Source organism: Trachinotus anak, unplaced genomic scaffold (genome assembly GCF_046630095.1).
Source record: "Trachinotus anak isolate AG129_WGS33_773 ecotype Australia unplaced genomic scaffold, CSIRO_AGI_Tana_v1 ptg000032l, whole genome shotgun sequence".
Taxonomy (NCBI): domain Eukaryota; kingdom Metazoa; phylum Chordata; class Actinopteri; order Carangiformes; family Carangidae; genus Trachinotus; species Trachinotus anak.
In genome coordinates, this window is record NW_027273883.1 from 4,422,069 (window position 1) to 4,434,699 (window position 12,631).

Sequence of the window (12,631 nt, forward strand, 5' to 3'; positions counted from 1 at the left end):
GTCATCTCACCGGTATGGCAGTTTTTTCTTTGGGTTTATTTAAATCCACCTCAGCCACTTCCATCCTTTGGATGACGCAACATGTCGTCAGTCAAGACCAACATCTGCTGCATCTCAAAAAACAACCCTCATGCTCCTCAGCAACAACACCGTATGACTTTTCTCCTGGTCTCAATTAAAAATAGGTCGTTCAAAATAATCATCGATGGTGACAACACTTCTGGACACATCGTCCAGCCCTACATTTAACTCTTTGCCACTTCCAGTTCAAAGAGTTTGAGAAAAGATGTTTTGAAACTATTGTTTCGTGTGAACTGCTGCACATTTCTGTATTTGCTTGTGTTTTCTGTGGCACTTGTGTAGGAAGTTGTTGTGGTATCAAAAGTCTGATAGACGGGAAAGACAAGCCCTCAGCTGGCGGCTCACAAAGCGACAGCTCAAGTCACAACATCCTTAAACATACAGACTTGTTGTGGGTAAACGACTTGACTGTCGCACAGTGATTTTGAGTGAACAAGGCATCTGTCACCAACCAGAGCGGTACAAAGCTGTACAAAGATAACGCCTCCAAAAACTTGTCTCAATTAGGACAGGAATTACTACAAACTGTTTTATCACCTGATGCATCACCATCCAAGAACGTATGCAGAGTGCAAGAGCACAGCCCCAAACACCACCAGTTTTCACCATCTACTGGAACAAGCAGCGAGGCCCTCAGAGAAACAACCTGAAACAAAACATACACATACCTGCTTCTCTCTGCGTCACACTGCGACACATCGTGCACGCTGCTGCTCATTTTTCATGGTGAAACAGATGCTGCAAAAGCACAGCCACAAATAAATAATAAATGCAACTGATAAGAGACTGTAAATATTCCACACTGTTCAATTTATAAGGATTTATTTAAAAAAAAAATTTCAGATTTCATTTAAACAGATTCTCCATTTGCAGTTGGTTTTATAATCTGACATTTTAGGCCTAAAAGAATCTTCAATCTCAACATAAAGTGACTTAATTCATTTTTTGATACATCACTACTGTCATATATCACTATCAACTGAGATGAAAAAAAATCATGATTTAATTTTTTGTTTTATCACCTAGCCTGATCAAAACATGTACAATTCTACTCAAAATAAAGACAAAAGTAGAAAATAAAAACTATGCATGTCTTTAAAAATGTCAAAAAATAAGGAGTTAAATGAGACACAGAATTGATCACACAGGGTTGGCCGTTATCTACGCAGGTTTCTGCTGTAAGAACTGAAGTGTGTGTGTGTGTGTGTGTGTGTGTGTGTGTGTGTGTGTGTGTGTGTGTTTTTTAAAAAAAAAAAAAAAAAAAAAAAAAAAAAAAAAAAAGTCACAAGATTAGCCTTTTATATTTGTAGACAGGCAGAAAAATTGAATTAGGACCAACACATGACAAACAAGCAGCAGACAAGACTTGACTTTCAACAGCAGAGAAAAGTAGTTCTGCTTTCTATTTGTGATGATTTAAAAAAAAAAAAAAAAAAAAAGCCAAAACCCATGTAACACATGCACTTATCTGAGTAATTCAATCTTTATTATTGATATGGACAGCTCTGCAAAATAATCAGCCCTCTAATCGACTGCCAATACAGGAGATCACATTAACATCTTACACAAATAGCTGCTGTGATCTGAAAGAACTGTCTGATATTTTTTAGGAGATGGAAAAAAAAGAGACAGCAATAGATCAATATATTTGCCTCTAAAAAAAACAACACCACATGTCAGTGTATGGAATACAGAGGACTGCTGCCACATTTGTGAAAATGAAATTTTGCTTTGGCGGCGCCACCTGATCGATGCCAATGCCTCTGAGTTCTCCGCACTCCAGTGTCACAAAATGAAGATCAGCCAGCCAGGAGAGCAAATCAATAGTGAATTATGTCATGCTATTTTTGTGAGCCATTATATATGGCCCTTATTTACCCCTGCGGAGGCGTCGGCAGCTGGCGCCACAAACCTCCGAGTTACATTGTTGTGTGATTCACTTCTGCTCAAAGGATAAAAAAAAAAAAAAAAAAAAAAAAAAAAATACTTCAAAGGTTGGAGCAGCAGGTATATGTTTCTATAAAGACCTGTGGTGGAAGAAGTACAGTCGTCCCTTTACATTAGAAGAATCACACAGAGCTTCTTGAGAAAAATGCCTATTTATACAAGCTGAGGTATCAAGTGGTATCCAGGGGATTGAGGTTTATTTCACTGCTGCACTGACTCTTCAGCTAAATGCCTCAAATGTATGAAAATACATGCACTGTGAGTTTTTCTTTTAGTATTTCAGTGTTGGTGAGCATCCAATCCATTAACCTTTGAAATGGGTTTGTGGCACACTTATACTTGTTGTAACGCTCTCCTCTAACAGTTGACTGACTCCAACTATGAAATTTGCAGCACTTTTGTGAAAGTCGCTGCGTGTTTTGAATGCATCTGTGAAGTCTTGAACAGGAGCAGGCTGAAGATGAATGATAAAAATGATAACAAGTGCCTCATTTTCTGCAGCGTTGGCGAGCGGCAAAATTATCATAATGAGCATTTGAAAGTAAAATTAAAATCTGCTAATGGACTTCAACAAAGACCCCAAATATCTGGCTGATAAAAAGTTAAAAGAAACACAATTACTTTGTTATATTTGGCGCCTAAACAAAAAGGCCTATTAGTAATGACAACAGCAAACACTGAACTTCAAACAGTGAGCTGAATCAGCCTGTGGCTCTACACTCATTGCACCGGTGTGCTGAGTATGTTTAGGCAGCGGGCAGGCCTGCTCTGCTCTGAATCAGCTACAAAAATACACAACTAACAGCTAAAACAGACACCACCCTATGACTCTACTTCTCACAACCGCACAGACGTTACATATCGAAGAGAGCATTTCTTAACCCTCCAGGCCGACCGCCATCTCTCTCCCAGCGGCAGTGGCAGTCGGCTAAGCAAATTAGCCCAGATGTCCTTCTCGCGGACCGCATCTTCCATCTCTTCCTGAGATGATGTGGGGCCATATGGGATATATAATGCCTTCTGCAGCAGTCTAACATGGCTGGAGGCCCTCTACAGGGAGGCATCCTGATCAGATGCCCGAAACACCTCAAATGGCTCCTTTCATTGCAAAAGAACAGCAGCTGTACTCCAAGCTCCCTCTAGACTTCTGAGCTCCTCGTCCTCTCGCTAACAGGACTTTCACACCAAAAGCACAAGTTTGACATGGCACAAAGTGAGGCCTTTTTTTTTTTTTTATCCCAACAGAGAGAGATGCTGCGCTCTGTCATGCAGCCATGTGACTCAAGGCAGCACAAACCATGCTGATTTCTAAAGTTCAACTAAGTACAACTTTGAACCCATATGCACTGACCTTTATGAAACATGTCCAAAGGGATTGTAGCATTGACGGAAAGTAGAGGTCCTGATCTTGATGATTTTACTGTACTGAAGAATGCTGGAAAAGTGCGTTTTGTGTTCTGTTACTCTATTCTCCAACTGCACTGGGACTTGAGTAACATTACAGATTACAGTGGACAGGAACGTAAACAATGGCAGTAACACCTTGATAGTGTGATTGTTTAAATCCTGAGCAACCAGTTAAACATTTGGTTTCTTTCTTTTACTTAATTCACTGACCATAAGTGAGAGCTGGAACATTAAACCCAAAGCTCTGCCGTAAAATCAGCTCCCTCATCACCACAACAGTCAAGTGCAGCGTTTGCATTCCTGCAGGCGCTGCACCAGTCTGCCTGTCAATGTCACACTCCATCTTAGCATCTCTTGTGAACAACCCCCCGAGGTACCTGAACTTAAAAGCAGCGACTGACTGTTAAGACACTGTTTTGCAAAACACCATGAAGAAAGCCATCGAGAAATTCAAATCTGAAGGTGCTAATTCAATGGGATGCGCAGCAAAGTAAATTAGGCCTCTGCATTTTAAATTCTAAACTGGTTCATCATGATGAAACCACATTTAACAGCTGTGATGTTTCTCTTTTCACTCTTTCTTTCTTTAAAGCCCTTTACTGACAGCCCCTGACAGAATCTGTCCATCCATGACCAGATGACCTTAAGCAAAGGCACCTATTGATTACTGTTACCATCAGAGGATTGAGCGTCGGCGATGCAGTGTGCTGCTCCTCCGACTAAATTGACCTCTACCTGTATATGTGTGTCTCAATAAACCCTGCAGATGCCTGTGGACTCATTGAAAGAAGAACATCTGGCAAGAAAAGGCCATTATTCTGGGTTGTTACACTCAAAAGCATGACTGGAACATTTATTTAAAGTCTGTGGGCTCAGCTCTGAAAAAGGAGAACGGTTACTTCACTTATTAGTTGCGCGTAATTTATGTTCTGTGTAATTTGAGTTGAGGTTGAATAGACTGCAGGCAAAAGCCAGAAAATCCACCCAGGTCCTCCAGTCCTCATAGCCTTAACACTGCCATTCCTAGATTTAGCACAGCAATCTGAATACAAAAAAGACAATATGAGGTTTACATTCGAACCATAGGACAGTATAAATAAAGATTTTATGCTGGTGTGAAAAATGGCGGCTAGAAGAAAAAAAGTGTCAAAAAGTGTCAAACATGAAATAATATTGCAGCTGTTCAACTAAAGTAATACGACAACCATTAATGACCTAAGTGTAACGTTACATTACCACGTCCCATCAACCCCAGACCATTACCAGAAGAACAATAATTAATCTGTGAACTGTTTATGATGCGTCTGACCTTGTCGCTCCTGATGAATAATGTTTATGCCATGAGCAGAGCGGCGGTGACCTCCCCGCAATTATCCACCACCTACTCCCAGTCCACTCCGCTGTGCCAGGCGTCAAAACAACCTGAAATCACAGCGATTAACTCGCTCGATGTCTCCACGCTCACCAGCCACCAAAAGGCTGCCATCACACCTGCTTCTCTGGGCAGCTTTTCAATGGCACGGGCACCACACTGGCTGTGGGTCCGCAGAAGGATGTGCACAGGTTTGGTGTTCATGTGAGCCAGAGATTCCTTGCCTATGAGTTGTAATTTAGCCGCTCTTGGCTGACGTTCTCACCATGGGAAAGCTCGAATAAAAGCTCTATCAGAAGTGGTAATCGAGATTCTGTGGTCTCAGTTAAGGATTATTTTTTTTGGTGCCAAGTTTTTGCTGTGGTGTTTTGTCATCTGAATCTCGCAGATTGGTTTTGTTTGGGTTTTCTGTCCTGGATTTATCAACAGCAGGGAAACATAATCTGCATCAATTTCTCCCCAGAGATTTGTTTCTCTGGCGAAGACTAACTCAAAATTGACCCACTGTTTGGAACAGCAAATACAACACCATCTCCAACAGTTATGTATTGCCTTGCTGTGTAACATCATCTGGGGAGAGTAATTGACACATTCTTATTGGGAAATGTTGCCTGGAGCTTTATTATTGAGGAATACGCCAAGACTTTGGCAATCTGCTTGTTCGCTGTGATTCCTGGAGCATGAAGATCAATATCATTTCATCTTTGTGAATTTAGTACAGAGATGGGTCCATGATTTGTTTGGCATAACACAGCACAGACTGGAAGGAGGGGGAACAGTTAGCTTCCAAAAGAGGAAAAATACACCATCCAGCAGAGCTTGAAATTTTATCCTTCACCTGGGGAACAGTACTTGACTTTTGTCATTTTGTTATCTCAAGGTCAGCTTCTCAACTGCATCTCACTCATCTCTCAATCAGTGGACAGGGTCTGCTCAGTTTGCTTTGTGGGAGTTATTCGCTCTCACCAGTCAATAAAACGCCGATGAATCATGTAGGCGTCGGTCAGAAATGTGCGAAGTGACTTCACAGTGAGGTCAGGATGCTGCATGAGAACTGTGCCTGGTTAGCAAACAGCACCAATTATAACATTGTGCCAAACTACAGTGTCTTGTTGGAAGAAAAGTTACAAAACACACTCATACACATGTAACTCCTTGTAAAAAATTGATTTTGCTTTAGAGATGTTATGTTTTTTTTTTTTTTTACTTTTGACAGAGCCACGCCAAGCTGTTTCCCCAGGCTTACAGTCATTTTATTACGCTAAGATAAGCCAATCTAAGCTAATCACGCCCTGGTTGTAGCTCAATACTTGATGCACAAGCATGAAAGTGGTATCAATCTTCTCATCTAACTGTCACCAGTTATTCCAAAAGGAGATATTCTTGCTACTAAGCTAGGCTAAACGTTTCGATAGCTATCCCTGTACTGAACTTAAAGAAATAAGAGTGGAAAAAAAAGTTTCTCCGATCAACCATGAACATGAGAAAAGCCCAGCTGAAATTTTATGTTCAAATGTTTTTAAACTTGTTATTGAAGTTACCCTGTAATTTAATAATTCCTTCTGTTGTCCAGCCTTATCTTGTTGCTGGTGTAGCTGAGCTCAGTTAGACTCCACTGTAACTGGGTTGACTCTGCATTGTATTGTCTTGAATCAGGAGGTTTGCTCCAATTTCAAATTCTAATTTTAAGTGACCTGCACATATTTATACAGAGAAAATACTGAGGTTAACATGTCTCTAATAAACTGGCGACATTTCACAATCACCAGTGACATTTATCTGCTAAGAGAAGTTGCCGTTGAGCCAATAAACCTATGGAGACATGAATTAATATGATACTATACAAAATGTCATGAACTATTTTCACGCCACTTAAATGCTACTTTTATGATTTGATGCTCTTAAGCTCCTATTAAGAAAGTTCAAAGCAAATTTAACAACTTTTACTAGAGTATAACTTTAATTCTACCAACAGTAAAGAGTATAACAGTCAAAACTGATACCTGTTCAATCCCTGTTTATGGAATAATTACATTTATGGTAGAAGTGTGAGCTAAATGAGTAGCCTAATAACCAGCAAGTACAGCAAGGGCTGTCTACTTATTACAGAGTCTGGTTGGTGAAGCCATCCCAAGTTAAGCCATGCATGTATTTGCCCTTGCGTTGGGGTGAACCCATCTACCATGGTGTCATTAAAGAGCTATTTTCTGTTGGAAGGGCAGGTGATTAAAGTGTATTTTGGCTGGCCTAGGACGCCCTGCTCTCTGGGAAGCCTCCAGTAATCCATATCCCCAGTCACTGTGACCTAACTGGCTCTGCAAGGCCCAGTTAAGAACTCAATCCCCTCTCATTAATGGAGGTAATGACTGTGATCAATCTAAAGTTGGTATGGGCGAGTGGGGCCCGACAGCAAAGTAGGAGCAGGGAGACGAAGACAGAGATAGAGAGATTAAGGCCAGGTGAAAGAAAAGAAATGGTTAGAAGCAAGAACAAAAGCGGATAGATTTGGAAGAAAGAGAACGTGAAAAGTTAAATGAAAGTGAAACTAGAAAAGTGAGCAAACTGAGCTAAAACAACAGAGGAAAATCAAGTGCGTGAAATAAAGGGAAAGAAAGAAAGCGAGGAGGAGAAAGAGGGGGTGGCAGGCAGGGGACGTGAGAAGGTGAGAGGAAAGAGATAACATTAAAAGAGAGTAATCGAGTATGGAACACAATTAAAGAGAGAAATTGAGAGGGTGGGAGTGGTGTGGGTAACAAAGACGAAGAGAATCGAGAGAACGGGAGATCAGGACAGGTGCTGCGACCCTTCGAGACGGGACACCGCTTCTTTTCTTCTCTCCATTTGTACCTCAGCCTCTCCCGACTCCCCCCTGAGATTTGCTTTGGCGATAGAGGAGAAACGCCGCTCTGAAATCCTTCCACTCTACTTAGGCTTTCAGGCAATCACGGGGCTCCCCGGAGATCTGATTACCTTTCTCAGTGAAGCTGGATTAAGCTCTTTAATTAAAATGATTGGGCCTTATTATATGCTGTCACAACTTAAAGGACAGAAATCCCTCATGGCTCTTGAGCTCTGTCAAATTTCATTCGACGTTTATGATTTTTTTCCCCTCCCTCTCGTCAGTATTCAAAGTGAGTAAATGAGAAGAGTCACGGTTGGATATTCTTAGAATAAAAGATTGATAAGGTGAAAAATTTGCATTCACAAATAAGTGTGCATCGACGCTTGCAATCATCTTTTTTGTTGAAGGGTGGAAAAAAGCGACATTATCTCAGATATTTAACAGCAGCAGGAGTCATTGATTTGAATTCACACTGATTTATCTCTCTCCAATTTCATCTGAAAGCAAATGGTCCAAACCTAATTTCTGTTGGGAAGTTTCTGCTGTAACACATCACCATACAAAATCCCTGCAAATGAGAACATTTACAGCACTGTGCAGCTATGGAGCCAATCTAATCACACACTCATCAGGTTTGCCGCTGTCTCTGACGTTCGTCCGTGAGGGCTTTTTCCAACCCAGTGCTTACGCACAGACACTTAGGTACACGGGCGGTTTTCTGGGTGGAGGAGGGTGGGGTGGGAATGTGACGGAGGGCGTCAGCTGCCGACGGGGACTTGAGAAAGGAGACTGTGGGTGGAAAAAGCCTGAGCTAGCCTCTTGCCTGCCTGCAGCCTGCTCCATTGTACAGCTGCTGTCAGTGCTGGCATGGCTCCCCTGACAATCTGCTCTTTAATAGCTAATATCAGGGTACATTTCCTCAGGCACTGGAGTGGAACTGAGAGATGGCGGGCTGTGCTGTGGGCATTTCTCTCTCTCCCTCTTTGCCTTTCCCGCTCTACCTCCACTCTCCCTGGCGCTGGGGTAAGGACACACAAACACACACACAGAAACTTGACAGGCAGCCGCTGAGTCATCCCACTAATCTATACCAATCTCGCTGTGTCCAGCTGTTCATCCGTCTCGTAACACGCACAACTTCAACAATGACGTAAAAAATACTGATGCTCTGTGCATTTCCACCCTGTGATAAGATGCTTTCTGACTCATTATTCCAAGACAGTGCACTTGTGTTCTTTGCACATCAGTTCATTCACAATAAATTCTTCCCATCACTTTGGGTAGGAAATGCTCAGTGTTTTCATATTTCACCCGAGCAGCTTCAGCTTTTGACTTTCTTTAGCTAATATTCTATAAACCCTGCAAAATATTTAGATTACACTGTGAAATCAGCTGATTTTAATCTTCAATATGTGATGTAAAAAAAAAAATGTTTTATATAACTTATCTGTAACTTTTATTAACTGTAACCTTTTTATTATATAACTTCACTGTAACTTTTATTCATTTCAAGTTAATTTAACTTAAAATGTCAGATTTTTATTTTCAGACCATTTCATAACTTGAAAAAAGTCTTTATTTGAAATGACTGAGATGAATTAATGTACAGGAATTCCACCAATTTTACAGACCAAAGTCAGTCTGGGCTCCTGGTGAGTACAACTGCATCAAAATCTTTTGTGGCTGCGTGAGGTTTTAGGAAGGAACAAAAATGGGTGTAATAAATAAAAGCCTCATATGTTGATTGAACAGTTTTGGCTGAATAGAGATGCTGATTGGTTTGTTTTGGCCCTGGTGTACAGAGGTAAGTAATACTTAACATTATCGGTCAAATAATTTGTCAGTCCCTTGAACATATCTACACAAGCTTTGTACTGGATGTGCACAGGAAAGGAAAACCATCTATAACCATCCTGTCATTGTTCCTTTGGTTTGCACACACATGAGCACGTTTAAGGAGTTCTTGTTCTTCAGAATGAGCTGCCAGATTTAAATGGATGGTTTTTTGTGGGGTTTTTTTAAGCTAAGAATTATGTTTTTCTGTGATGAGACAAAATGGCTACAAGTTGGAGTTAAGATGCCAACTGCCGTCTGTTGTCATTTCTAAATCTTGTCAAAATGTATTTTAAAATGCAGTCTTGAAGAAGATATTCCAAGCTGTCAAATGAGATATTACACAAATACTGTACATTCACATATGAAAATATACATTTATTAATATGTGCATATGAAAAATATGAATCTATGAATCATTATGTGAATCTCGGGGGGGCAGCTCTCAAAACATTAAGGTGTTCCTGCTTATACTTTTTTTTAAATTTTATTTTACAGTGTATTCCCACAAAATAGCAACAATTTTTTTTTTTAATTTTTTTTTACTGTAGACCTCTTATTAGAAAATAGCACTTGCATGGCACAATCAGATCTATTTCTGAAACAAAAATAAGCAATCATGTCATATTGTTCCCAGCAAAGGGTATGTTCTTTGGAATAAAATTATCAGAAACCAAATATGTTTTTCTCTTTGGATTTCAGAGCAAAACAAACCCATTGAAAGCCCACTCCGCTAAGGCAAACAGATCTCTGCCTCCCTGTTGTTTCTGCCTCCTCTCACTAAGGCCATCACTCTTCCCCGAACTCAGCTTTTCATTAGAGCGAGTTTGTTGCCACTGATATACCATCAAATACTTCAGGCTTGCAGATAATGCAGCATTTACCAGCCTCGACAATTAATTCTTCTGACATCTGAGCACATTAATATTCATTACCCAGTGCCACTTGTGACAAACCGCCGCCCCCACACGCTGCAGATATGATAGTGAGATGGCGCAGAAATGTGCTTCTGTGTTTTTTAAGGGCACTGAAATGATTAATGGCCATTTGTGTGTGTGGTTATGACAGCCTGTTGTTTAAGGTGTTCGAGTTCTCTGCTTGTGTACAATGTGTTCAGTTTTTCCAAAGCCTGAGTGCTGTTTAATGTCAGGGCTGTGTTGAGCCCATTGCAGATGGGTGTCTCAGTAAAAGGTAGGATTCATTCAGACGCTGACCTCCTCCCACTGTATCTTCACTGTTTAGCCTTCTGGTTTTAAATGTGTACTGGGGGGGGGGGGCTGTATAAATAAGGCTGCGATGGATACATACGGATACAAACACCCTCAAATTAAAACTAAACATTTGTACTTTAAACCCTTTACACCCACATCACACCAGCTTCTCTATTAAGGCACTTTATTTATTCCTCATTATCTCTCTTTGCCTGACAGTATCATAGATTATTTAGTGACATGTACTGTATACTCAACACGATACATGTCTCACTAAACTTCACCCTGACATGTTTGGTACCTTTGGAAGCTCTAAGATCTCTTCTAGTCTGCGAAGCACGACTTTGCACTGAGTGAGAGTCACATCCAGTGTGTCGGAGCAAGGATGCAACTCACCAGAAATGTGTCTTTTTAATAGGGACAATGCAATTTAACATAGTTCCAATACAAGGGCAGTCTGTATTTATTATCCTCAGTACACTACAGATATAAAAGTAGAGTAAAATACTATATTGAAATACACTGATTGTGATGTATAGTCTAAGAAGAGACAACAGCAACAGTAAAAAAAACCATGAAACAAACAGACAAATCATTTATATAATAATACAAATAACTGATTTTTTTTAAAGACAGACTTAAACTGTGAAACTTTCCTTTACCTAGCGTCAAGATTTTGTGGGGAACATGATCTTTAGTAAAAGTAAAAATATGAATAATGTGAGAAAACTAAATAAGCTTGAACCATAGTTCTGTGTCAGAACAGTAGCTCATGAACAAGCTCTATATAGACAATATTATTTATGTAAAATGAAAATATAACCTGACTGTGACATTGTGAAACAACAAAAAATAGTTTTAGGTCTTTATATTGCTACATTATTTCATCCAGATCTTTCATTCCAGCCATTTTTATGTCAAAAAAGTCTGTTTTTATTTCATAACATATTTTTTTCCCTCAATAATCATTTTGTTTCATAAGGACACATTTCATTATGACATTTTGTCAACAGGGCAGAGCCAACAGCCTGACACATAACTGGCTCTGTCTTGTTTGTCTTGATTGGCAGATAGATACTTTGTGATGACAAGTGGTAAATGGCATTTGGGGAAAATTATGTAGTAAAATAAAAGCAGACTTTAGGGAAAAAAAGGACATTTGGAAAATAAAAACAGATGGAATGAAATAAAAAGGTCCTACAATAAATTCTGTTATTGTGAAAATAAGCAGGATGCAATTATATTTCATGATGATGAGCAGAATTTTAAACTTTCATTAAATCACAGTATCGTGGTTATATTATCTATTTGGGTGAATATTTATTCTAGGATGTTTTATATATATTTTCGGGCCTCCATATCTGGCTTTGTGTTAGTTAGGTACCACAGGAAAGTGTAGTCACCTTGTAACCGCCAGCTTATAGTGTCTATATTAATTATCATTATCTAAAAACTGACAAACTTATGTTCATAGAACATGTAGTCTGTGCGGTAATTTGTTAGATTTTTCTAACAACCTCATAAGTAATTTAAAGGTCCCATATTGTAGAGAGTGAGATGTCTTGTTCTTTTTTGATTACAAAGCAGGTCTTGGTTCTATATTAGTACTGTGAAATTATCAAAGTGTGCAGTCCACAGTGAAATGCACATGTCTTAAAATGAACTGTCAGGACGTCTGTAACTTTGATGTCACAACAAATCAGTCACCACCCTCAGCCCTGCCCCAGCTCCCTAGCATACAACCTTGCACGATTTGATTTATTTACCTGAAATCTGCAATATTTTATGCAATAACTCAGGACAGTCAGCCAGTCAGAGAAGAAGTTGAGAGCCTCCCCTCTGATTGGCTGACTGACCCGTTACTGCGAGTGCTTTGGGGAGAACCCTGAGATGTAAAACGAGACTGAGATAGCTTTTTGTGCTAAAATCCACAAATAT

At 39.9% G+C, this 12,631-nt stretch overlaps 1 protein-coding gene across 1 annotated transcript in view; it reads right to left on the minus strand.

Annotated features, from left to right (window-relative positions):
• Nucleotides 1–12,631, minus strand: part of znf385d (zinc finger protein 385D) — a 79,017-nt gene that overhangs the window by 12,553 nt on the left and 53,833 nt on the right. The gene's annotated exons all lie outside the window — the stretch shown is intronic.